Source organism: Lygodium microphyllum, chromosome 18 (genome assembly GCF_053477565.2).
Source record: "Lygodium microphyllum isolate KBCC chromosome 18, Lygodium_microphyllum_v1.1.10, whole genome shotgun sequence".
NCBI lineage: Eukaryota > Viridiplantae > Streptophyta > Polypodiopsida > Schizaeales > Lygodiaceae > Lygodium > Lygodium microphyllum.
The window spans coordinates 20,910,163-20,937,674 of record NC_141152.1 but is presented as its reverse complement, the minus strand read 5'-3'; positions in this window follow the sequence as shown (position 1 = coordinate 20,937,674).

The following is a 27,512-nucleotide window of genomic DNA, read 5'->3' as shown; positions in this document are numbered from 1 at the left end:
TCACAATAAATGACAACTGGACCTTCCACCTGCACATCCAAATCAGCCAATAACTTTTGCGGCCATACTACCTCACATGTTGCAACAGCAGCACCTCTATACTCAGCCTCTGTACTCGACAAAGCAACTGTAGATTGCTTTTTGCTGCTCCAAGCAACTGCTGCACTACCAAGAGAGAACATGTATCTGCTGGTAAATCTTCTATCAGACATACTACCAGCCCAATCTGCATCTGTGTATCCAAACACCTGTACATCTGTACCTGCCTCATAGAAAAGTCCATAATGTAATGTGGACTTCACATATCTCAATATGCATCTGACTGCATCCAAATGTGGCTTTCTAGGTACTTGCATAAACTGACTCACAAGACCAACAACATAGCTCAAGTCTGGCCTTGTAATGGTCATGTAGATCAAACTTCCCACTATCCTCCTGAACATAGTAGGGTCTTCTATCTCATCCCCAACATCAGCACTCAACTTTACATTCTGCTCCAATGGGACTGAAAGTGGTTTGCATGTAGTCATACCATACTTGGACAACATATCCAAGCCATACTGTCTTTGGGACAGCCATATACCATCATCACATCTGATCACCTCAATGCCAAGGAATTACCTTAGCTCACCTAAATCCTTCATCTCAAACTTCTTCTTCAAACAGCCCTTGACTTCAGCAATCGCAATCCCACTATCACTATCACCTGTAATAATCAAGTCATCCACATAGATGACTATGATGACCAAACCTGCATCTCCCTTTCTCACATAAAGTGAGTGATCAGCATCAAAAACATAAAATCCAATATTAACAAGATACTCTCTGATCTTGTTAGACCATGCTCTAGGTGCTTGCTTGAGCCCATAGAGTGCCTTCTTCAACCTGCACACATACGTGGGATGCTTTAAATCTTCATAACCTGCTGGTTGATCCATATACACTTCTTCCTGAAAATCACCATGCAAGAAGGCATTCTTCACATCCATTTGCTGCAACCTCCAACCTTTGGCTGCTGCCAAAGAAATCACACATATGACAGTTGCCATCCTAGCAACTGGACTGAAGGTTTCATCATAATCTATGCCATATGTCTCGGCATAGCCTTTTGCAACCAGCCTAGCTTTGTACGTGCTAATAGAACCATCTGCATTGTGCTTAATCTTGTAAACCCACTTACATCCACTAGCTTTCTTGTCCTTTGGCAATGATACTAGATCCCAAGTCTTATTGGCCTCTAATGCAGCCATCTCCTCATCCATTGCTGCATCCCAATGAGCATGACCAACAGCCTCCTCAAAACATGTGGGCTCAACATCCTCAACTAGTTTCACCATATAAGCATAATGGTGAGCTGCATAACCTTCAAAACCAAATCTTTTAACAGGGTATCTCACCCTACTAGACCTGCATACCACTGGATCACTCAATGGAGTCTTTGCATTAACACGTACTCTCTGCACACCTGGAGTCCTTACTGAAGGAATGCCAAGCTCATCATCCAAGCTCTCTGAGCCACTGGAGTCTCCATCAAGAACTGCATCAATGCCTTCTGACACTTTATTCTTTCCTTTGTCTTTACCTGTAGTGCTACTAGATGCACCCGAAGATGTAGAGGTACTCCTTAGTCTCCCAGACCAAGGACTACTAGATGATGTCTCTGGTCCACTAAGAGTCCGTGATTCTTGCTTTTCAGCCTGCACATGAGTGTCATGATCATCATTATCATCCAATGCATCACCACTAGATGCATACCAACTGCTCATTTAATCAAAGATAACATCCCTGCTCACTCTAAACTTGCATGTGACAGGGTTGTAATAACGACACCCTTTCTGCTCTAAAGAGTATCCAATAAAGACACACTTTTCAGCCTTTGGATCCAGTTTCTTCCGCAACTCATCTGGCACATGAACATATGCAATGCAGCCAAATACTTTCAAGTGTGATACATCAAGCTTCTTACCAGTAAAACATTCTTCGAGGGTCATACCATGAACTGTAGCTGTGGGAGTTCTGTTCATAATATAAATAGCAGCATGAACAGCCTCATACCAAAAATGCTTAGCCATATTCTTTTCAGCCATCAAGGCACGTGCAACTTCTGCAATATGCCTGTTTTTCCTTTCTGCAACCCCATTTTGCTGTGGGGTATACCTGCATGTGAACTGTCTCTTTATCCCATGAGACCTCAAAAAATCACTGAACTCATTTGAGAGGTACTCTCCCCCTCCATCTGACCTCAAGCACTTTACTTTCAAGCCTGTTTCTCTTTCAACTGCAGCCTTGAAGGTTCTAAAGTGCTCAAACGCTTCACTCTTTTCCTTCATAAAATATACCCACAGCTTTCTAGAACAATCATCAATGAATGTGACAAAGTATGAACTGCCTCCAAGAGATATATTTTGTGTAGGCTCCCAAATGTCCGTATGCACAACGTCAAGGATATTTCTGCTTACATCTCTGTCATGTGAAAAGGGTTGTCTTGCCTGCTTACCAAACTGACATGCTTCGCATACCTTATGAAATTCTGCAACTTTAAATGTAGGAAAACCTGTAACCAACCCTTTGGACTGCATTAATTTCAGCCTTTGTACATTTGCATGTCCAATGCGTTTGTGCCAAATTTCAATGTCTGCAACAACACCTTTTCCTTTGGCATACACAGCAGCATTCATAGTAGAAATTCCAGCATCTAGAGTAAACATACGTCCAACTCTACTTCCCTTTGCTACCAACCTGCACTTGTCATTGAAGTCTTCTACAAAGCAGCCCTTTGCATTAAATCTGAATTGCAGCCCTTGCTCTACCATTTGACCAACTGACACCAAGTTCTTTGTAATAGATGGCACATGTAATACATCTGAAAGACTCTTTGTCTTACCATCATGCAAGGACAAGGAAACTTTTTCAATGTATGAAATTGGGTGGCATGAGTCATCACCCGTCTGCACATAACCTGCATTCTGCAAATCCTGCATCTCTCCAAACCATTCTGCATGGCTGGTCATATGATTGGATGCACCTGAATCAACATACCAAACATCTTCATGTGTTTCCTTTCCTGTAATAGTATTCAATATCTGCTGCATAACGAACAAACGTTCATTTTTGTCTTCATTTTGTCGTGAAGACGATGCATAGTTTCCTTGATGCAACTTACCACTGCGGATATTATCTTTCTTAGCATAACATTGGGCTGCAATATGACCTGTTTTTCCATAGTAGTGGCACATAATACCAGAGTTGTTAGAACCTCTGTTCTGCCATCTACCTCTTTCTCTAAAGCTCCCCCTGCCTCTAAAGTTACCACGACCTCCTGAAACCTACATATTGCCAAATTGCTGATTCAATCTGTTTTGCTGGTTGTCACTACCACGTCCTGTACCATGGCCTCTTGAAGAGAACCTACCACGTCCCCTTCCTGAACTGGAGTAGAAAGCCTGGACTTGTTCACCACTTCTTTCAGATGTCTCACTCTGCATGTTGATTTCTTCAGTGATCATTAGAGAGACCAACTCATCGAAATCTGGGAATGGCTTTCTAACATATACTGAAGTTATAAAAGACTTCCAAGCCTTTTCATTGTTAAGTCCACCCAAGGTTGACGACACCAAATCATCATCATCGGGCATTGCATCAATCGCTACCAATGCATCTGCAATGCTCCTTACCTTCAATGCATACTCATTGATAGACATCTTCCCTTTCTTCAATGTATTCAACTCTTGCTTGAGTTGAATCTTTCGTGCCTTTGTATTTACAGAAAACATACTTTCAAGTATGGTCCAAGCTACATATGCATTCTTTGCATTTCTAATGTGTCCCAGCATATTATTGTCAATTACTGCAAACAACCAATACATGACCTTCTTATCTTTTGCATTCCATTCCTTTCGTGCCTTTGTCTCTTCTGCAGTTGGAGGATCACTCACCTCCGGCTCCTTTTCTTCACCTGAAACAAACTCGTAGAGGCCTTTTCCAATAAGGAAGTTCGTGACACGGAACTTCCATGAAGGGTAGTTGTTCTTATCGAGCTTCTCAATGATGGGGCTTCCACTGTTCTCTGCCATTATCACAAAATTAATACCAACAGCAACAAGCAAATCTTCTGCAACCCTCGACCTGTAGTGCACAGCAATACACCAGATAGCCTTTTTCACTATCTGCTCAATAATACATGAAATCTGCAACCTGTTTGCAGATAAACCTTGTGTTTACTCACTTATAAACGCCTTTGAACTTACAGATCTGAAATTTGTAACCTGCGCACCCACTTTCGATCAATACAGTAGAAGTCACGGTGTATTCTGAAACTGCTGTTCGCAACCTTGCGGCTCTAAAACGAGGCCTGAAACAGCCTCAGATGCCCAAAATACACGCGGATAAGGCCTAAAGGGCTTATTTGCAGAATACACAGCGCTCTTCACACACACCAAATCTCACTACAATCCGAGATTTTTTCTTTGCCTTGCTTTTGGTGCCTCCACAGGCACTATCCAAGAGAAAGAGTGAAAGGATGGGAGAGCTTCTTACCCATGGCCTGCTTGCTCGAACCTTGCTTCTTCTCCTTTGCTTCAGTCTTCGAAATCAGCCTCTCTCAGTGGCGCGGCTCTGATACCATATCAAGAATCGCGTGGTAGGGGGACTTGCTCAATATGCTACGCCAAACACACACAAAATGCACAAGGAGAAGCTCACTCAAGAGACAAGAAGAGAGATGGAGGCCAAAACGTTTTCTTGCTGATTTCTTATTCTTCTTCCACACACTTTACAATGTACACAAAGTATAGATAAGATACAACATAAAAGGAAAGTGGCCTACTAAGTCAAACAGTGCATAATCGACTACACTAGTCAACTGGCGCTATAACTATGCCAGCTGTAAATACGTGTAACAACCTAAATATAATAAGTAATGAGTCAGTGGCCATATGAGAGTCATAATGACCACTGACATGCTAAGTGTAGACGTGTGGACCCATCTAACCAGACGGTCCATCATCAATGTCCACATGTGTTCAACTTGTCATCTCAACACAGAGACCCCCCTGGCACCCAAGCATCCTCCTACTCCAACTAGAGCTCAACGGAGAGGCCTCACTCGACGGGTTCAGTCCACATTTCTGGCGCGATCAACAACCCCCTTGGTTAGGGTGAGGCAGGCAGTCGGGGGTAACTGAATCTGCCTCTCCCCTCAGGCCTTCAACCTGAAGTATAGATATTTATTTAATTTGTAATTCATAAATCAAACAGTGCTCTAAAATCTCTAGCAAGCACAAACACTTCCATTAACTGATCTTGTTGTTGGCAAACTGCTAAGGAATGATTCTTTCCTTTCGAATGCATCAGCACTCGTTCCAGGGTGTCTTGTAACTTGGCAACATCCCTTATATTCTGGGTTAGGGCGTACCCTATTAACCCAACTTGGTCAACCCTAAAGTTCATTAGATACTTTAGTTTCTGGTTTTTAACTTTCCTTATTTAGAATAATATCAAAGAATACATCCTTTTGCAAGATAACTTGCGTAAGGATCCGCCATCCTTGTTGAGGGTATTTAACCTTCCTTCTTGGGAATCAATCACAAGACCATATGACTTCGTACTTGCTGCGCAAGTCCTCCATCGTAATATACGATGAAACAATCCATTTTAGTTTTTTTAACCTGATGTTTGTCAGACTTAGGATCTCTTTTTAAGAACCTCAGGGACAAACCCTAGTTCTTTTTATTACAATTTATTGACCCTACAATCAGGAAAGGTAGGCATGTATTTAAGGTGTAACATTTCTTGGTTTTTAAATCATTTCCAAGGTATATTTCGCAGCATAGGTATTTCTAAGTTTACATTAATTCGGTTAACTTTTAGAAGGTAATATTGAGATCACCTCGGCACGATTTGTTATCCTTGTGACAATTGATTTTTCAGTCCTAAACTTTATTGCTTTGGGGTTAGGTAAATTCAATTAATCTTCCTTTTTCCTTGCAAACAAACTCATGCCAAATAACAATCTTTTCTTTGCTAAGCTATGCAGCTAGTAATGATAACTTCCTAAAGTTCAAGCAAGGTAAGAAACCTTTCATGAATTTCATCTTCTATGATGATTCGTTGCAAAAAAGAATAGGGTTAATGGTGCAAGATGCAATTTTTATACCTTTAAGATTTAACCAAAATATACTACTATAGTAGGTAGATAATCTTGCTCGTAATTCGTTTCAATGCCTGATGCTATTTGAAGGAAACTATGTTTTATACATTATCATATTTGCATGTTCAATTAAACTAAACTCCTTCATCGTAAATAACTAGGATAAGATATATCTTATCCCTAACAATTCATCTTGCATGATTGAATTAAAACCGATATAAAACCAAGAAAGAAAAACCTCTTGGTTTTGGGGTGAGATATCCACATGGATACCGCGAGATGACCCTCCCGTAGCTACTCCTTGGACTTTCTTAGGCGGCATCGCAGTTGTAATCCTTCGAACGTGAAGGCAACTTTTACTCTCCTTTTCGGATTTCCACCGTCTCTCTTTCGAGGCAAGGAGCTGTTTAAAGGATTGACCACGAGAAGGGATAATAAGACCTTTAGCTTCTTCAGAGAGGGAAAGGTTTATAAAGCTTTAAGAAGGCCCTAAGGGTATATATACGGCAAAAAAGTTATGGGTGAGTGTGGCTTCGCAACCATATGAACCTTGGGAGAACTTTGGGCTGGGGGTAAAAGGTATAGGAAGGGGGACTTTTAGAGAGGTTTTTGGACACAGGGTAGTAATGGCTTTAGGGATTTAAACCGGGGTGAAAGGGAAAGGTGAAGGGTGAAGGCTTATAGCACGGGGGAGGGAAAAGGGTGTGTAAGGAAAAGGGAACACAGGGGTTAGAAAGGGCTTAGGGAGGGGCGTGTTAAAAGGAATATGGGGGTGAAACACGGGCTCACAAGAAGGGACTTATAACTTTAAGCATGGGGGGGGGGGGGGATTTGTGGTTTATGAGGCCAAGGGGAGTGGGGGTTTAATGGCCCCACGGAAAGGTTAAGGGTTTAAGACCCGGGGGGGGGCGTGAAAGGATTCTAAGGGGAAAAAAAAACCAGGAGGGGGGGTGAAAGGATTCTAAGGGAAGGGTATAGGAAGGGGGGCTTGAGGGTTTAAAAACCCGGGGTGAAAGGGTTTTTAAGTATAGGAAGGGGGGCTTAAGGAGCCTTCCCTTAGAAGCTTGAAGAAGCTTCTTGAAGCTTCTTTGGGGGTCGATCAGGAGCCACGTGGGGGGGGGGGGAATCTTCCCACGGCATCCACAGGGGGGTGAAAGGCGGCAGGTGGCTTTGAAGTGGCTATCCCTCCTTCCTTCTATAGATTTGCAGGGCGGCAGCATGGCGTTCGACAGCAGCGGTCCTTCCTCCTCCCTCGGCAGCAGTACGAACAGGGCGATGGCTTCGTCCTACTCTCTCACGGCCTCTGCTATCTCTGCCGCCCACCCTCGACTTTATATGGGAGGGGAGGGAATCCTCCCCCGTCGACGTGTCGCTGGGCATGCTCGTGGAGCCGAGCAAGCTCCAGCGAGGAGCTTGCTGGCTCCTCTATCCCCCTTCTACCCTTCCAGCATGATGCACCGTTGCACGAGAAGGAGAAATTCGAAATATATATTTGATATATTACATTATCTCCCCCTTAGAGGAATCGAGATGTCCTCATCTCGAGATAAACTGGGGATATTGATGGTTGAGAGTGTCTTCTTCTATCAAAGTGGCATCCTCTTTGGGATAATCTTTCCAATGGACGAGGCATTCTCTCAAGGTTCTTGATCTTAATTGTCTCTCCCTAACATCTAAGATCCTATTAGGCCTTAGTTCAAGGACTCCTTGACTAGCCATTACAATTTGTTGGTCATCAAGTACATGGTTAGGGTTGGGTACATATTTTTTCAATAGGCTGATATGGAATACATTGTGACCCTTTAGGTTCTCAAGGAGTTGCAATCTATAAGCATTGGGTCCTAGGCATTTGAGGATTTTGTACGGCCCACAATACCTTGGACTTAGCTTCTTGCAATCTCCTAGGGATAGAGAACTCTTTTTAGGGCGTACGCGAATGAAGACCATGTCTCCTTCTTCGAAGACTCTGTCTTGATGCTTCAAATCCGCGTATGCCTTCTGTCTATCCTTGGCTGCTTGGATGTCCTGTCTTATTGACTTTATTTGGTCATCCATCTCTTCCAACATCTGCCTTGACGCTTCAACCCTTAGGGTTGGATCAGAAAAGTTTAGGGGACTTCGACAGTCATGACCATACAAAGCTTGTAAAGGGTTCATCTGAATGCTTTGCTGGTAAGAAGCATTGTAGGCAAATTCAACCAAAGGCAAGAATTGAATCCACCTCTTCAGCTCTTGACAGCAGTATGTCCTAAGCATATCCTCGATGACTTGATTTACTCTCTTTGTTTGGCCATCCGTTTAGGGATGGTAGGTGGTACTAAAACAGAGTTGAGTCCCAATAGCTTCAAAGATATCTCTCTAGAAGTGTGATGTGAAGAGAGAATCTCGATCACTAATGATTCTTTTGGGTAAACCATGTAGTTTGAATATCTCTTTGATAAACAATCTTGCAATGTCGGAAGCTTTATAGTTTGTCTTTACCGGAATAAGGTGTGCAACCTTGGTAAGCATGTCAACCACAACCATGATGGAATTGTATCCTCCCTGGATTTGGGGTAGGCCTACAACAAAATCCATACTGATGAATTCCCATTTCATTTGGGGGATATCAAGCGGTTGCAGTTTCCCTGGCATCATGATATGTTCGGCTTTGATACGTTGGCAAGACAAACACTCAGCGACATATTTGAGAATGTCGCCTTTGAGCCTCTACCAATGGTAGCTCTTCCTAACTGCATTAAGAGTCTTAGCATAGCCAGGATGTCCTGCAAAAGGGGAATCATGAGCTTCCCACATTATCTTCTGCTTAAGTGACTGGCTTGTTGGTATACACAGCCTTGTTCTATAGTAGAAAAGTCCATTATCAATGGAAAATTCCTGATATTTAGCTTGCAACTTTTGATCCTGCTCTTTGGTAGAGATCTCCTTTAGCATTGTTTGGTAGGCCAAATCATGGCATGCTTCCTCTCTGGCTAACTCAAGTATAGGGTTGTTTGGCATAGATACTTTTGTAGCTAGAGATCTGGCCGTTGATAGATTCTGCAAGATTAGGGAATTTAGGAATGCCTTGCGACTAAGTGCATCAGTAACTACATTCTCTTTCCCTGGTCGGTACTTGATTTCAAAATCATATTCCTCCAACACTTCAATCCACCGACGTTGCCTCATGTTGAGCTCATTCTAGGTAAAGATCCATTTGAGACTCTTATGGTCGGTTACTAGAGTAAACTTGTTACCCAACAAGTAGTGTCTCCGAAGCTTTAGAGCATGGATGACAGCTAGTAATTCTAGATCATGCGTAGCATAATTCTTTTCATGGTTCTTCAGTTTTCTTGAAGAGTATGCTACTGGATGACCTTCCTGCATAAGTACACACCCCAAGGCAAGAATGCTAGCATCAGTTAATACCTCAAACTCCTTATTGAGTTCAGGAAGTTTTAGGATAGGTGCTGATACCAAACTTTGTTTCAATCTATCAAAGCTATTTTGTTCGGGAGTTGACCATGTAATGGAAGTCTGCTTCTTCAGTAAGTCCGTCAGAGGTGCTACAATCAAAGCATAGTTTTTTATGAAGACCCTATACCATCCTGTCAATCCAAGAAAGCTATGTATTTCTTTGATGGATACTGGTGTTGGCCACTCAAGCACATCTCTGACCTTGGCTAGGTCCACTAATATTCCTTCTGGTGATACTATGAATCCTAGATATTCAATCTGACGCTTGAAGAATGCACACTTCTTCATTTTTGCATATAGCTTATGTGACCTCATTGTCTCGAGGACAATCCGAAGTTGAGGTTCATGATCTTCTTCCTATTTAGAATAAACTAAAGTTTCATCGAAGAAGACAAGCACAAAATCATCAAGATATGGCCTAAAGATATCCTGCATTAATCTATTGAAGGTGGCAGGTGCATTGGTAAGCCCGAATGACATAACCAGGAACTCAAAGTGCCCATATCTTGTATTGAAGGCTGTCTTTGGGATATCTTCTTCCTTGATCCTTATCTGATAGTAACCTGACCTAAGATCAATCTTGGAAAAGATCTTTGCACCCTGAAGACGATTAAGAAGCTCATTTATTCTAGGAATAGGATACTTGTTCTTGACTGTTGATTAATTCAACCCTCGGTAATCAATACATAGTCGAAGTGTCCCATCTTTCTTTTCCTGGAATAGTACTGGAGCTCCCCACGGTGAATTGCTAGGCCGGATGTAGCCCTGATCTAATAGTCGCTTGAGTTGTTCCTTCAGCTCAATTGCTTCTGGTATGGACATTCTATAAGGTCTCTTGGCAATTGGCGCAGCTCCAGGTACTAACCTAATCTCATGATCCACTTCTCTTCGAGGCGGAAGCTTAGTCAACTCTTCAAGGAATACGTCAGCGTATTTCTTTAGCCAAGAAGGTCCTTCATGAGACTCTTGCTTTGATCTAACTTGTTGAGTTTGATCAAGTAAACGGGTAATCCTTTTCTAACTCCTTTTATGATCTGAAATACTTTGGCCAATTGGATTCTTGGCACTCCAGCCTCGCCTTGAGTTGTGACTAATTCCCTTTCAGAGTTTTGAAAGGAAACTTGACCCTTTCCACAGTGAATGTGGGCGTCGTTGGAATCCATTCCGAGTAGACACTCATGGATACCTAAATTCATGACTTTGAATTTAACCGAAGGCTTCTTTCCTCCTAGAAAGAATTCCACCTTAGCAGTTTGCCTGGTACAAGTTACCTCACGACCGTTTGCCAATTCCACAAGCAGGGTAGGTGCTTCTACTGTGGCTATTCCTAATCTTTTTGCACATGCTGGTGAGATAAAGGAATGTGTATTGCCACAATCAATCAAGGTTTTGAAACCTTTACCTTGATAGTCCGACGGTGAATCACCGAGAACTGGTGATTCGGCCCTTTCTTGTGTAAAGCAGCATGGACTGTCGCTCTTTCGAATTCTACTTTCATGGTCGGATCTTCTTCTTCCCCTCCTTCACACATTTTCCTATTGGCAATGCAAGTGGTTCTTCCTCTTCCACGGGTAGCGGCTCCTTGACCATGGCTTGCTCCTTGGAAAGGCGCTTGGTGATGTTCTCCGCTGAGCTTGGGACATTGCCTCTTGAAGTGACCGCATTCGTTACAGTGGAAACAACGGAGGTTTCGGCCACTACTTTGAGTAGGAACAAAGTTGTTGATGTTATTCGTCCTTGCTTTCTTTCTTTGTCCTTGATTATGACCCTGAAATCTCTTCATTTGAGGTCTAAATGCTCCTCTGTTCGGGTCATTATAGGACCAAGTCTTGTTACCCCTTGGTCTAGACTGCACCTCCTGAATTATAGGTGCTTCTCGAATGAGTGCATCCTGAAGATTTGATGGACGCATAGATTCGAGATGGGTATTTACTGGTGGATTTAAACCCGCACAAAATTTGGACACCTGCTGTGTCATGTCCATCTGTGGCGCATACTTTAAAAGTGAGACGAATTTGGAGTAGTATGCGTCAAGAGTGAGTCCTAGCTATTTTAGCTCGTAGAACTCGTTCATTTTCTGCGTGCGATATGCAGGTTGTAAGTATCTACCCTGCACGACTTTCTTCAGCTTCTCCCAAGTAACGGATCCCTCTGTGATCCCTTGATCCCTGCACCATTGCTTCCACCAAAGTTTGGCTTCGCCGGTGAGTTTTAACTTGGCGAGCATTGCTTGATTGGCAGGTGCAGTACTGGCTGCTTCGAAGTAATCCTCCATGGATTCAATCCAAATTTCAGCATCATCAGCCTGGACGAATCTGCCTCTCCCGTCAAACTCGGGTGGCTTAATCTGCTTGTTGAGAAGGAACTTCTTCTCCTGGATCACAGCAGTACTTGATGTAGGAGGCGAATTAGGAACCTGTACCTGGGGTTGTGCCTGAATACAGGCTTTCTTAACGTTATTATACGATAATCGACGTTAGCTTATATTACATCTTTAATTCAGCTATCTCGTAAACAATGTAGCTACTTAACTTTTTATCAACTCTTATGCACAGCAAGACATTGATAAAAAGAAGTCTTTATTTGTATTTACATGGGCATAGCCCTTTTGAATACAACGTTTCATGTGATGATAAGCCAATTGCTACATTTAGTTTGGGGAGAACAACGTTGTATTGCATTTATCTACATGAACTGTGTAATAGTAGGGTTTTGGGTCATGGATCTTCAGGAATTGATAAATCATTGGAAGTTCAGGATATCCTTTCCGTTGGAATCCATACTTCTCATGGCGGCCCAACACTTTAATCCTGTCAGCCGATATTACATGAGTTACTTCCTCATATACATATGAGTTCATTTCAACCCTCCGACCTCAAATATGTAAAGTCGAATTTACGTGAGCTTCCACAAAAACGAATAGATTCACGACTTTCAAGTCTTCCAACCAGTTGATCCTTTTTAGGTTGGTCTATAGATAATCAAACTGGTGGGCGGCTATATAGTAGATTCCTGAAGCACCCGTCCATCTTCGTTCCATGTATAAAGGTGATGGGTTATAAATCTGCTCCAGGATGTTCATCATCCCTATTCTTTGTCTATAAAGCGGAGAATGCATTGCAGTCATAAACATGACTCGAAATACCAGAAACTTGTTCCACGCTTCGTAATTCTGCAAGACAACATTGAAGGTAAGGAAATGCTTGGACAACAACAATTTCTTTACTTCATTTTATTGAGATCTCATAAAAAAAATTCCGTTGTTGGTCGGCTCTGATACCAACTGTAACATGTCCAGTAGTATCATCCAGAACACGTCTTAGCAGTCCATCGAAAAGGATGTTTAGAAAGCCCCACCCGGCACTCCCATGGAATATTACGGGATTTGCGATCTAGGTCTTTTCGCGTCTGCCACGTAGTGGAAGTATCCTGGCCGTTCCCACTTAGGATCGACCGGAATTAGGGTTTTCCTGATTGGTCATTACCTAACAGCAACTAGCGCCGAGCCCGAACTACTTTACGCAAAAACGCCAGGTCCGAAGTGGATTCACGCTGCACTTGGTTCAAGGAGAATGGGAAACGAGAGGGATGCAAAGCTCAACCTCTCTACCATAAGGCATAGTCCCATTCCGTTCCCCTAAAATAGCGTAGATCGGATAAGACATAACTCTAGGTCATCGCTTTCGTTGTTCGTGTCCTTTGACGATCATCCCGCTGCTCTTCGAGATTTGAGAAAAGTTCCCGGCCAACCGGGACCACCCAACCATAGGACGGACCCGTGGCCCATCCTCCGCACTTTCCTCGGTTTGTTTTAATTATGTAATTATCTAACACATTAATTTGACATGTAACAATTGTCTTCTTTAATTAATTCGTTAAGCACTGGTTCCTTCACGTAATCTTATCACGTGACATAGAAAAACAATATCAAACAAGTTCTTTATTAACATATCATCATTTTTATCTTTGAATTACAAGGAGTTCTGCCCGTAGGCTTGTCCATAATCCGCCCGAAGGCTATCCATTAATCCACAAGGATCACTAATCCAAGCTTCTGCCTGTAGACTAGTATGCGGGCCTCGAGATCCAATCCTGAGTCACGTTAGCCTCTTGTGCAGGACCCAGAAGGCGAGGGATTTACGGCTAGAGCCCCCTTGGAACCCAACCATCCTCCTGCTCCAAGTAGAGCTCAATGGAGAGACTCACACGGCAGGTTCGGTCCACGCTCCCGGTGCGGTCAACAACCCCCTTGGTTAGGGTCAGGCAGGCAGTCGGGGGTAACTGAAGCTGCCTCTCCCCTCAGGCCTTCAACCTGAAGTATAGATATTTATTTAATTTGTAATTCATAAATCAAACAGTGCTCTAAAATCTCTAGCAAGCACAAACACTTCCATTAACCGATCTTGTTGTTGGCAAACTGCTAAGGAATGATTCTTTCCTTTCGAATGCATTAGCACTCGTTTCAGGTTGTCTTGTAACTTGGCAAGGTCCCTTATATTCTGGGTTAGGGCGTACCCTATTAACCCAACTTGGTCAACCCTAAAGTTCATTAGATACTTTAGTTTCCGATTTTTAACTTTCCTTATTTAGAAGGATATCAAAGAATACATCCTTTTGCAAGATAACTTGCGTAAGGATCCGCCATCCTTGCTAAGGGTATTTAACCTTCCTTCTTGGGAATCAATCACAAGACCATATGTCTTCGTACTTGCTGCACAAGTCCTCCATCGTAATATACGATGAAACAACCCGTTTTAGTTTCTTTAAGTTGATATTTGTCACACCTAGGATCCCTTTTTAAGAACCTCAGGGACAAACCCTAGTCCTTTTTATTACGATTTATTGACCCTACAATCAGGGAAGGTAGGCAAGTATTTAAGGTGTAACGTTTCTTGGTTTTTAAATCATTTCCAAGGTATATTTCGTAGCATAGGTATTTCTAAGTTTACATTAATTCGGTTAACTTTTAGAAGGTAATATTGAGATCACCTCGGCACGATTTGTTATCCTTGTGACAATTGATTTTTTAGTCCTAAACTTTATTGCTTTGGGGTTAGGTAAATTCAATTAATCTTCCTTTTTCCTTGCGAACGAACTCATGCCAAATAACAATCTTTTCTTTGCTAAGCTATGCAGCTAGTAATGATAACTTCCTAGAGTTCAAGCAACGTAAGAAACCTTTCATGAATTTCATCTTCTATGATGATTCATTGCAAAAAAGAATAGGGTTAATGGTGCAAGATGCAGTTTTTATACCTTTAAGATTTAACCGAAATATACTACTATAGTAGGTAGATAATATTGCTCGTAATTCGTTTCAATGCCTGATGCTATTTGAAGGAAACTATGTTTTATACATTATCATATTTGCATGTTCAATTAAACTAAACTCCTTCATCGTAAATAACTAAGACAAGATATATCTTATCCCTAACAATTCATCTTGCATGATTGAATTAAAACCGATATAAAACCAAGAAGGAAAAACCTGGTTTTGGGGTGAGATATCCACATGGATACCGGGAGATGACCCTCCCGCAGCTACTCTTTGGACTTTTTTAGGCGGCATCGCAGTTGTAATCCTTCGAACGTGAAGGCAGCTTTTACTCTCCTTTTCGGATTTCCACCGTCTCTCTTTCGAGGCAAGGAGCTGTTTAAAGGATTGACCACAAGAAGGGATAATAAGACCTTTAGCTTCTTCAGAGAGGGAAAGGTTTATAAAGCCTTAAGAAGGGCCTATAGGGTATATACATGGCAAAAAAGTTATGGGTGAGTGTGGCTTCGCAACCATATGAATCTTGGGAGAACTTTGGGCTTGGGGTAAAAGGTATAGAAAGGGGGATTTTTAGAGAGGTTTTTGGACATGGGGTAGTAATGGCTTTAGGGATTTAAACCGGGGTGAAAGGGAAAGATGAAGGGTGAAGGCTTATAGCACGGGGGAGGGAAAAGGGTGTGTAAGGAAAAGGGAACACGGGGGTTAGAAAGGACTTAGGGGGGGGCGTGTTAAAAGGAATATGGGGGTGAAGCATGGGCTCACAAGAAGGGACTTATTACTTTAAGCACAGAGGGGGGGGGGGGGGGGGGAGGATTTGTGGTTTATGAGGCCAAGGGGAGTGGGGGTTTAATGGCCCCACGGAAAGGTTAAGGGTTTAAGACCGCCGGGGGGGGGGGGGGGGGGGGTGAAATGATTCTAAGGGGAAAAAAAAACTGGGAGGGGGGGTGAAAGGATTCTAAGGGAAGGGTATACGAAGGGGGGCTTGAGGGTTTAAAAACCCGGGGTGAAAGGATTTTTAAGTATAGGAAGGGGGGCTTAAGGAGCCCCCCCTTAGAAGCTTGAAGAAGCTTCTTGAAGCTTCTTTGGGGGTCGATCAGGAGCCATGTGGGGGGGGGGGGAATCTTCCCACGGCGTCCACAGGGGGTGAAAGGCGGCAGGTGGCGATGAAGTGTCGATCCCTCCTTCCTTCTATAGATTTGCAGGGCGGCAGCATAGCGTTCGACAGCGGTCCTTCCTCCTCCCTCGGCAGCAGCACGAACAGGGCGATGCCTTTGTCCTACTCTCTCACGACTTCTCCTGTCTCTGCCGCCCACCCTCGACTTTATAGGGGAGGGGAGGGAATCCTCCCCCCTCGACGTGTCGCTAGGCATGCTCGTGGAGCCGAGCAAGCTCCAGCGAGGAGCTTGCTGGCTCCTCTATCCCCCCTCTACCCTTCCAACATGATGCACCGCTGTGCGAGAAGGAGAAATTCGAAATATATATTTGATATATTGCATTTTCATAGCCGTAGCATCTAATATGCATAAGGAGAACCAATGCAAAACTTTACTAGCTCTTTCCATCCTTTGCTTATGAGCTCTTTTCTTCTTAGGAGTAGGATTTCTATCGGATAATCTCAATTTAGCTTCATCTCTAGTACATAAATCCCAATAACCTGTTCCAATTAGGAGTTTTTGCATTCTAAACCTCCATAAAGCAACGTTCTTATTCTCAAGCTTCTCCCTCACAATTTAAGTGATATTATCAGTTCCTATTGCATTAAGTATAATGCTACTAGCATGAGATAATGCAGTCTTTTCAACTAGGCAACAATAGTGCCTTCAAACAATCTCCACAACCATGTTACAGTTTACTAGTTGTAGTTGTAAATATAATCATTTGTTCAATACGTAAACCAAGTTATTTACCCCAATAAGTGGTAGTGTAACCAACCTCCAAGTTAGCAAATGCAGTTCTGATTTGCAATCTAAAGACTCCCATAAACATATTCATACATGTACATGACACCCAAAGATTCAATACATCCATTGGAAGTACTCCGATCAATATTAAATCACTTGATGGATGACCTATCCAGATGAGTACTAGTTGTAAACTATATTCCAATAGCAAAATTATAATTTCATTGTGCTCAATATAGGCTCAAATCATCTCAAAAGAATCTCAATTCATCATAAAACATTCTAGTATCAAAACATGTTGAGATGGCAAGCTCAACACATGTGGACATGGATGATGGACCGCCTGGTTAGATGGGTCCACACGTCTACACTTAGCACGTCGGTGGTCATTATGACTCTCACATGGCCACTGACTCATTACTTATTATATTCAGGTTGTTACACCTATTTATAGCTGGCATAGTTATAGCGCCAGTCGACTAGTGTAGTCGGTTATGCATTGTTTGACTTAGTAGGCCACTTTCCTTTTATGTTGTATCTTATCTATACTTTGTGTACATTGTAAAGAGTGTGGAAGAAGAAAAAGAAATCAGCAAGAAAACGTTTTGGCCTCCATCTCTCTTCTTGTCTCTTGAGTGAGCTTCTCCTTGTGCATTCTGTGTGTGTTCGGTGCAGCATCTTGAGCAACCCCCTCCACCACGCGATTCTTGACATGGTATCAGAGCCGTGCCATTGAGAGAGGCTGATTTCGAAGGTTGAAGTGAAGGAGAAGAAGCAAGGTTCGAGCAAGCAAGCTACGGGTAAGAATCTCTCCCATTCTTCCACTCCTTCTCTTGGATAGTGCCTATGGAGGCACCGAAAGCAGGGCAGAGCAAAAATCTCAGATTGCACTGAGATTTGGTGTGCGCGAAGAGCACTGTGTATTCTGTAGATTAGCCCTTTAGGGCTTTCCCACAGAGATTTTGGGCATTTGAGGCCGTTTCAGGGCCCGTTTTAGAGCCGCAAGGTTGCGGACAGTAGTTTCGGGGTACACTGTGACTTCAACTGTATTGACCGAACGTGGGTGCGCAGGTTACAGATTTCATATCTGTAAGTTCAAAGGTGTTTATCAGTGAGTAAACACAAGGTTTATCTGCAAACTGGTTGCAGATTGCATGTATTGTTGAGCAGACAGTAAAAAAGGCTGTCTGGTGTATTGCTGTGCACTACAGGTCAAGGGTTGCAGAAGATTTGCTTGCTGTTTGGTATTAGTTTTGTGATAATGGCAGAGAACAGTGGAAGCCCCATCATTGAGAAGCTCGACAAGAACAACTACCCATCATGGAAGTTTCGTGTCATGAACTTCCTTATTGGAAAAGGCCTCTACGAGTTTGTTTCAGGTGAAGAAAAGGAGCCGGAGGTGAGTGATCCTCCAACTGCAGAAGAGACAAAGGCACGAAAGGAATGGAATGCAAAAGACAAGAAGGTCATGTATTGGTTGTCTGCAGTAATTGATAATAACATGCTGGGACACATTAGAAATGCAGAGAATGCATATGCAGCTTGGACCATACTTGAAAGTATGTTTTCTGTAAATACAAAGGCACGAAAGATTCAACTCAAGCAAGAGTTGAATACATTGAAGAAAGGGAAGATGTCTATCAATGAGTATGCACTGAAATTAAGAAGCATTGCAGATGCATTGGCAGCGATTGATGCAATGCCCGATGATGATGATTTGGTGTCGTCTACCTTGGGTGGACTTAACAATGAAAAGGCTTGGAAGTCTTTTGTAACTTCCATATATGTCAGAAAGCCATTTCCAGATTTCGATGAATTGGTCTCCCTTATGATCACTAAAGAGATCAACATGTAGAGTGAGACATCTGAAAGAAGTGGTGAACAGGTCCAAGCTTTCTACTCCAGTTCTGGAAGGGGACGTGGCAGGTTCTCTTCAAGAGGCCGTGGTACAGGACGTGGTAGTGACAACCAGCAAAACAGATTGAATCAGCAATTTGGCGATATGCAGGTTTCAGGAGGTCGTGGTAACTTTAGAGGCAGGGGGAGCTTTAGAGGAAGAGGTGGATGGCAGAACAGAGGTTCTAACAACTCTGGTATTGTGTGCCACTACTGTGGCAAAACAGGTCATATTGCAGCCCAATGTTATGCTAAGAGAGATGATATCCGCAGTGGTAAGTTGCAGCAAGGAAACTATGCATCGTCTTCACGATAGAATGAAGATAAAAATGAACGTTTGTTCGTTATGCAGCATATGCTGAATGCTGTTACAGGAAAGGGAACACATGAAGATGTTTGGTATGTTGATTCAGGTGCATCCAATCATATGACCAGCCATGCAGAATGGTTTGGGGAGATGCAGGATTTGCAGAATGCAGGTTATGTGCAGATGGGTGATGACTCATGCCACCCAATTTCACACATTGGAAAAGTTCCCTTTTCCTTGCATGATGGTAAGACAAAGAGTCTTTCAGATGTATTACATGTGCCATCTATTACAAAGAACTTGGTGTCAGTCGGTCAAATGGTAGAGCAAGGGTTGCAAGTCAGATTTAATGCAAAGGGCTGCTTTGTAGAAGACTTCAATGACAAGTGCAGGTTGGTAGCAAAGGGAAGTAGAGTTGGACGTATGTTCACTCTAGATGCTGGAATTCCTACTATGAATGCTGCTATGTATGCCAAAGGAAAATGTGTTGTTGCAGACATTGAAATTTGGCACAAACGCATTGGACATGCAAATGTATAAAGGCTGAAATTAATGCAGTCCAAAGGGTTGGTTACAGGTTTGCCTACTTTTAAAGTTGCAGAATTTCAGAAGGTATGTGAAGCATGTCAGTTTGGTAAGCAGGCAAGACAACCCTTTTCACATGACAGAGATGTAAGCAGAAATATCCTTGATGTTGTGCATACAGACATTTGGGGGCCTACACAAAATGTATCTCTTGGAGGCAGTTCATACTTTGTCACATTCATTGATGATTGTTCTAGAAAGCTGTGGGTATATTTTATGAAGGAAAAGAGTGAAGCTTTTGAGCACTTTAGAACTTTCAAGGCTGCAGTTGAAAGAGAAACAGGCTTGAAAGTAAAGTGCCTGAGGTCAGATGGAGGGGGAGAGTACCTCTCAAATGAGTTCAGTGATTTTCTGAGGTCTCATGGGATAAAGAGACAGTTCACATGCAGGTATACCCCACAGCAAAATGGGGTTGCAGAAAGGAAAAACAAGCATATTGCAGAAGTTGCACGCGCCTTGATGGCTGAAAAGAATATGCCTAAGCATTTTTGGTCTGAGGCTGTTCATACTGCTGTTTATATTATGAACAGAACTCCCACAGCTGCAGTTCATGGTATGACCCCCGAAGAATGTTTTACAGGTAAGAAGCCTGATGTTTCACACTTGAAAGTATTTGGCTGCATTGCGTATGTTCATGTGCCAGATGAGTTGCAGAAGAAACTGGATCCAAAGGCTGAAAAGTGTGTCTTTATTGGATACTCTTTAGAGCAGAAAGGGTATCGCTGTTACAACCCTGTCACATGTAAGTTCAGAGTGAGCAGGGATGTCATCTTTGATGAAATGAGCAGTTGGTATGCATCTAGTGGTGATGCATTGGATGATGATGATGATCATGACACTCATGTGCAGGCTGAAAAGCAAGAATCACGAACTCTTAGTGGACCAGAGACATCATCTGGTAGTCCTTGGTCTGGGAGACTAAGGAGTACCTCTACATCTTCGGGTGCATCTAGTAGCACTACAGGTAAAGACAAAGGAAAGAATAAAGTGTCAGAAGGCATTGATGTAGTTCTTGATGGAGACTCCAGTGGCTCAGAGAGCTTGGATGATGAGCTTGGCATTCCTTCAGTGAGGACTCCAGGTGTGCAGAGAGCACGTGTTAATGCAAAGACTCCATTGAGTGATCCAGTGGTACGCAGGTCTAGCAGGGTGAGATACCCTATTAAAAGATTTGGTTTTGAGGGTTATGCAGCTCACCATTATGCTTATATGGTGAAACTAGTTGAGGATGTTGAGCCCACATGTTTTGAGGAGGCTGTTGGTCATGCTCATTGGGATGTAGCAATGGATGAGGAGATGGCTGCATTAGAGGCCAATAAGACTTGGGATCTAGTATCATTGCCAAAGGGAAAGAAAGCTATTGGATGTAAGTGGATTTATAAGATTAAGCACAATGCAGATGGTTCTATTAGCAGGTACAAAGCTAGGCTGGTTGCAAAAGGCTATGCCCAAACATATGGCATAGATTATGATGAAACCTTCAGTCCAGTTGCTAGGATGGCAACTGTCAGATGTGTGATTGCTTTGGCAGCAGCCAAAGGTTGGAGGTTGCAGCAAATGGACGTAAAGAATTCCTTCTTGCATGGTGATTTGCAGGAAGAAGTGTATATGGATCAGCCAGCAGGTTATGAAGATTTAGAGCATCCCACGTATGTGTGCAGGTTGAAGAAGGCACTCTATGGGCTTAAGCAAGCACCAAGAGCATGGTCTGACAAGATCAGAGAGTATCTTGTCAATATTGGCTTTTATGTTTCTGATGCTGATCACTCACTTTATGTGAGAAAGGGAGATGCAGGTTTGGTCATCATAGTCATCTATGTGGATGACTTGATTATTACAGGTGATAGTAATAGTGGGATTGCTGAAGTCAAGGGCTATTTGAAGATGAAGTTTGAGATGAAGGATTTAGGTGAGCTAAGGTACTTCCTTGGCATTGAGGTGATCAGATGTGATGATGGTATATGGCTATTCCAAAGATAGTATGGCTTGGATATGTTGTCCAAGTATGGTATGACTGCATGCAAACCACTTTCAGTCCCGTTGGAGCAGAATGTAAAGTTGAGTGCTGATGTTGGGGATGAGATAGAAGACCCTACTATGTTCAGGAGGATAGTGGGGAGTTTGATCTACATGACCATTACAAGGCCAGACTTGAGCTATGCTGTTGGTCTTGTGAGTCAGTTTATGCAAGTACCTAGAAAGCCACATTTGGATGCAGTGAGACGCATATTGAGATATGTGAAGTCCACATTACATTATGGGCTTTTCTATGAGGCAGGTACAGACGTACAGGTGTTTGGATACACAGATGCAGATTGGGCTGGTAGTATGTCTGATAGACGATCTACTAGCGGATACATGTTCTCTCTTGGTAGTGCAACAGTTGCTTGGAGCAGCAAAAAGCAATCTACAGTTGCTTTGTCGAGTACAGAGGCTGAGTATAGAGGTGCTGCTGTTGCATCATGTGAGGTAGTATGGCTGCAAAAGTTACTGGCTGATTTGGATGTGCAGGTGGAAGGTCCAGTTGTCATTTATTGTGACAACATGAGTAGTATACAGTTGGCTAGGAACCCTGTGTTCCATGCCAGGACAAAACATATTGAGGTACACTACCACTTTGTGAGAGAGAAGGTACTAGCAGGTGAGATTGACTTGGTGTATGTCAGCACACAGGATCAGATAGCTGATATCTTCACGAAGGCATTGGGTACAGAGAAGCTTCAAAAGTTTCGAAGCTTACTTGGAGTTGCAGAGATGCAGTTGAGCTTGAGGGGGAGTGTTGAGATGGCAAGCTCAACACATGTGGACATGGATGATGGACCGCTTGGTTAGATGGGTCCACACATCTACACTTAGCACGTCGGTGGTCATTATGACTCTCACATGGCCACTGACTCATTACTTATTATATTCAGGTTGTTACACCTATTTATAGCTGGCATAGTTATAGCGCCAGTCGACTAGTGTAGTCGGTTATGCATTGTTTGACTTAGTAGGCCACTTTCCTTTTATGTTGTATCTTATCTATACTTTGTGTACATTGTAAAGAGTGTGGAAGAAGAAAAAGAAATCAGCAAGAAAACGTTTTGGCCTCCATCTCTCTTCTTGTCTCTTGAGTGAGCTTCTCCTTGTGCATTCTGTGTGTGTTCGGCGCAGCATCTTGAGCAACCCCCTCCACCACGTGATTCTTGACAAAACATGCCCATGCAAGTACCATTAGATACATAGAACTCATGCAAATATGAAGGATATCCCTACCAAGAACAATAATTAGTATAAGGCCTAGTATAACTAGTAGTAAACTAACCCTTAAACTAAGAAAATGATATTGAAGGCATCGGACATAGCAATACGGAAGCATTTGGAGCATGCAAAGAATCAATCTACAATCATTGTTAAGTGTAAATCAATGTATTCAGTCCTTAGCTAGTAAGGTATAGTAGCAAAATATCACGTAGGAGCTCCAATACATCAATGTTTACTTAGAAGTCCACCTTTTTTTTCATTCCTTTTTTTGCATTTTAAGTATAATATTTTAGCAAATATGTCCTTTATCCTATCATTGGTAACATGTTTCCCTTTGGGCCTTATTGGCTAAAGCTTTAGCACCAAAATCATTCCTCTTTGGATCAAGTTTTCCATAATCATTAGGTCTAAAATTTTGGGCCTATTTGGATGCATATGCTACAGAAAAAGTAGAAATTTTCATATAGGTATTAAATAGCTTTCAATTATGTGATTGCACACCTCTTGTAGGCTGATTAGACTAGTTTATATCCCCTATTTTGGACTGAAAACTTTCCTACTTTAGTCTGTACCTTTCTACCAACTAAATGGCCTCATGTATAGAGTTGGGTTTCATAGCTCCAACTTCAAATGATATGGTTGGATCAAGACCAAATATGTATTTATTTAGCTCCAACTTCAAGTGATAGGGTTGGATCAAGACCAAAGATGTATCTATTTAGCTTTGCCCCATCTCAAATTCCATCTATATGCATTTACAAATTGAGGAATTGGTTGGAATACGCTCTTTTAATGGATTACCCCCTTTGTTGTAAAGAGTACCAATGCCTTTCCAACGTCTCCTTTTCCAATGATGAGATGAAAACTTTTATCATAGCTCTTTTTAATGCTTAGCATGACCTTTACATTCTTTGCTGACCATCAAGACTTTCTTTATCTCATTAACAAGCCTTGTGCTACTAGATGCATAGCTCAATGGTTACTTCTACTTTTAGATTTTGATGTTTTTGTGGTCGTGTGCAAGGGCAAGCAACACTACATGGCAGATCACATGTTCCACATACCAACACGAGAGACTGCTAGACAAGGCATTATAGATTACCTACCTGATGCACACCTTTTTAGTATGTCCAGCAAGAAGGATTTGTTCAAAACTCACTTGATGCCTTATTGGGATGATGAAATAGTCAAGATCCTAGAGCACAGACTACCAAAGAGACCTATTGAGAAAACTAGGCTAAGGCACTTTATCCTTAAGATTCAACACTATCAATTGATCACCAACCAACTCTATAGATTAGGGCAAGACCACCTGTTGCAGAGATGTGTATGTGAGGAGGATGAAATGCATGATGTGCTAACTGAAGCACATGGTATAATCGTTGGAGGACACTTCAACAGAGAACTGTGGCCCGCAAAGTGCTAAAATCGCAATTGTGGTATCCAATCCTATTCCACAATGCTACTAAATTCATAAAGCATTGTGACAAGTATCAAAGGACTAATGTTCCTATCTATAAGAACAAAAAAGAGTTGATCCTAGTCATAGCATGTTGACCATTCCAAAAATGGGGCATTGACTTCATTGGGACAATTAGTCCCACAACACAATATTCCCAAGCCAAATACATCATTGTGACAATGGAACATCTTACAAAATGGGCCAAAGCTTGAGCCACGAGAAAAAATGATGCTAGAACCATAATTAAGTTTCTTTGGGAGCAAGTGATCTCACGATTCGACTGCCCCATCAAACTAGTTAGCGACCAAGGCACTCATTTCAATAATGAAGTGATTCCCCACTTTCTTTCTGCCTTCTTGATCATCCATAGGAAATCATTACCCTACTACCCTCAAGCTAGTGGTTAGGTAGAATCCACAAACAAGATCCTAGTGAATGTCCTCACTAAGGTAGTCTCTGCCTTGCACGGTTGGGATAACAACTCACGGCAACTCTATGGACTTACAGGATAGCCTATAAGATGGAACTTAGGCAAACACCCTTCAAGCTGACCTAAGGAACCGAATGAATTTTGCCATTAGAGTTTTTCATCCCTAGCTTGAGAGTGGTAGTACAAGAGCTATGGGAAGGGAAAGAAGCATGGACCAAACACTTAGTAGAGCTTAAACGTCTCATCGAGACACAACTCCTAGCTACTCATATGCTAATCTATGAGAAGGCAAGACACAAGAGTTGGTTTGACAAGCATGTCAAACAATGTGACTTCGAGCAAGGGGGCCTAGTATTGGTATACTCAGTGAAGAGCCATAAATTCAGAGGCTTAGGGCCTTTCAGAGTCCGCAATATTAGACAAACACAAAATGTAGAGCTCAGAACCTTAGAGTTAGAGGGCATAGGCTTCTTTAACAATAGTCATCTCAAGAAGTACTACCCTCGAACCCATCCATTGCATGAGCCACCCATGCTGTAGGTGCCTATCAACATGAGAGTAGCAACCATCATGAAAATCAAGGATATGGATGAGGAGGCAATATAAATTGCTTATATACAAATCAAAGTCGCTACTCAAAAGACATGCACTTTTGATGCGGTCATCATTGATGAGGGGACTAACTTCAACATCCTTACTCACAAGCATTGGACTCTCATTGGTTAGCCCCAGCTATAGCCGACAAATGCAAAGCTCAACATGTTTGGGGGGCATTTCTACTATCCACTAGGGAAATGAAAAGTGGTGGTCTCTATCGAGACTGAAAGCCTACCCATGATTTTCTATGTTGATGGGACTTGAAATGGGCCGGCACTGGCTATAGCACTAGCCGGACGTCATGCTCATGACACACAAACACCTTCACGGCCTCGCGGACCAGGAGCGTCAATCTAATACTGAAGGACATACTGCCCTAAAGCTTAATTCATGCATTTATAGTTTATAGTCCAACGTTTCCCTAAAACTCGTCAAAGGGAGAACCTTTATACATTAGTGATGCCACGATCATACACATATGGGAGGCACTCCACCGACTAATAGTCTGAGCCCCACTGCACCTCTCCTACATCGTAGGGATGCAATATTAAATAATTGAAAATACAAAATGAGTTGTGGGCTGTGGCCCTTACGTTCATTTGTAGCAAAAAAACAAATTTAGTTGGTGTGTCTTATTATATTTTCCATTTATATATCAAAAACACCCAATTTTCCTCATATTACGGGTTTTACACCATTAATTTCAATCATAACACTTATGATTTTCTGATTTTCTAAGCATAAACTGATCAAACTCATAGCAAACAACAACCTAATGCATAATCAACCCATGGGAACAAATATTCATGAAGCAAATTGCATAAAACATCAATTTTCTTTGTAAAAATGGAATTACCGTTCTTTGCGGGTTGCGGGTTTTTATTTACCATATCTCGGGACCGATTTCCAGCAGCCACTAATGCTCATGACAGTCCACAATCAGCAATCTTCATTCCTCTTGAACCACGGAGCAATCCGGTCTTCATTGGATAAGCATCCGTCATCCATTCTTCTTCTTCTTCTTCACCACATAAATCTGCCCTTAGAGGAGGAAGAGGGAGGAGAGAGAAAGACTAGATTTCCATCTCTTCATTCCCATAGCCATTTCACGGGTGAAGACAGGAGATAAGACCAGCCAAGAGAGGGAAGATCAGCCCCATGATCAGTTGTATGGGTTGCTTTCAGCCTGCATACTCCATCTCCATCATGAGAGGGCACAAAAAACGGCCGCCATGTTGCTCCACGTTTTTTCTTCATCCCTCATTATCTCACCACGTTTTTTGCTTCATAAGATGCATAAAATTTTAGAGAGGGGGTCCAAACTCAAAAAAACAGGCCCAATTTTGGCCTCCCAAGTGTCCATCTTTTCATATCTTGACCATTTTGTGGCCATTTCCCCGTCCTGGCTCCGATTCGAGCTCTGAAAAATCCTGGGCGTGCGGTTTGACATCCCGCATTGGCTAGAAACTCTTGACAACCCGCACGGTAGTTTGAAAAATTATCAAAAATCAATAAGTGTCTCTCGGGCGCCTTTAAAGCATTTGACGCTTAAAGCCGCCGGCTTCGACGTCGAATATTTTTCCCTTGGTATTCGTAATCTTTAGCTATTTTTAAGCACTTCTCGGCATCAAAACTCCGCTCTCATTGGCAACCACGGGATAGGGCAACTCAGCCCGTCGAATCCCACAGTAGATCTGCACAAAACAACCAAAGGAAGCATCAAGCTGATACAAAATAGATACCTGCGAAACACAGCACAATGCTCACCCTACCCCTTGATAGAACCAACGCATGACATCCACAAGGAGTAGGCCTAGCATAATCTGATAAAAAGTCCGAAGCTAGTTACTAACCAACTCCTCTAACACAACCAAACTAAAAAGAACTATCAAAGAGGTTGCCCTAAGTGGTGGTCTGAACTACCTACCTAAGGACAACACAACCAGGAGCTCCTACTAGGCGAGGACTCCTATAGCCTGATCAAGAAGTATTTTCTTGTAGCACATTTCTTCTTCTTTTAGGGTTTTATTTTATTGACATACTCGGGTATGTAAAAAGGAGGGAGGTGAGCGTAGTGACCCAAGGAGAACAGGGCATCGGCCTCAGGTCCTATCTCGGTACCCAAGAACCTACCAAGCCCTCGCAAGGTGACACTTAATCCTTTTCTAACGCTCACTTTTATTTTCGCTCCAACCTTCCTTACTTTCTT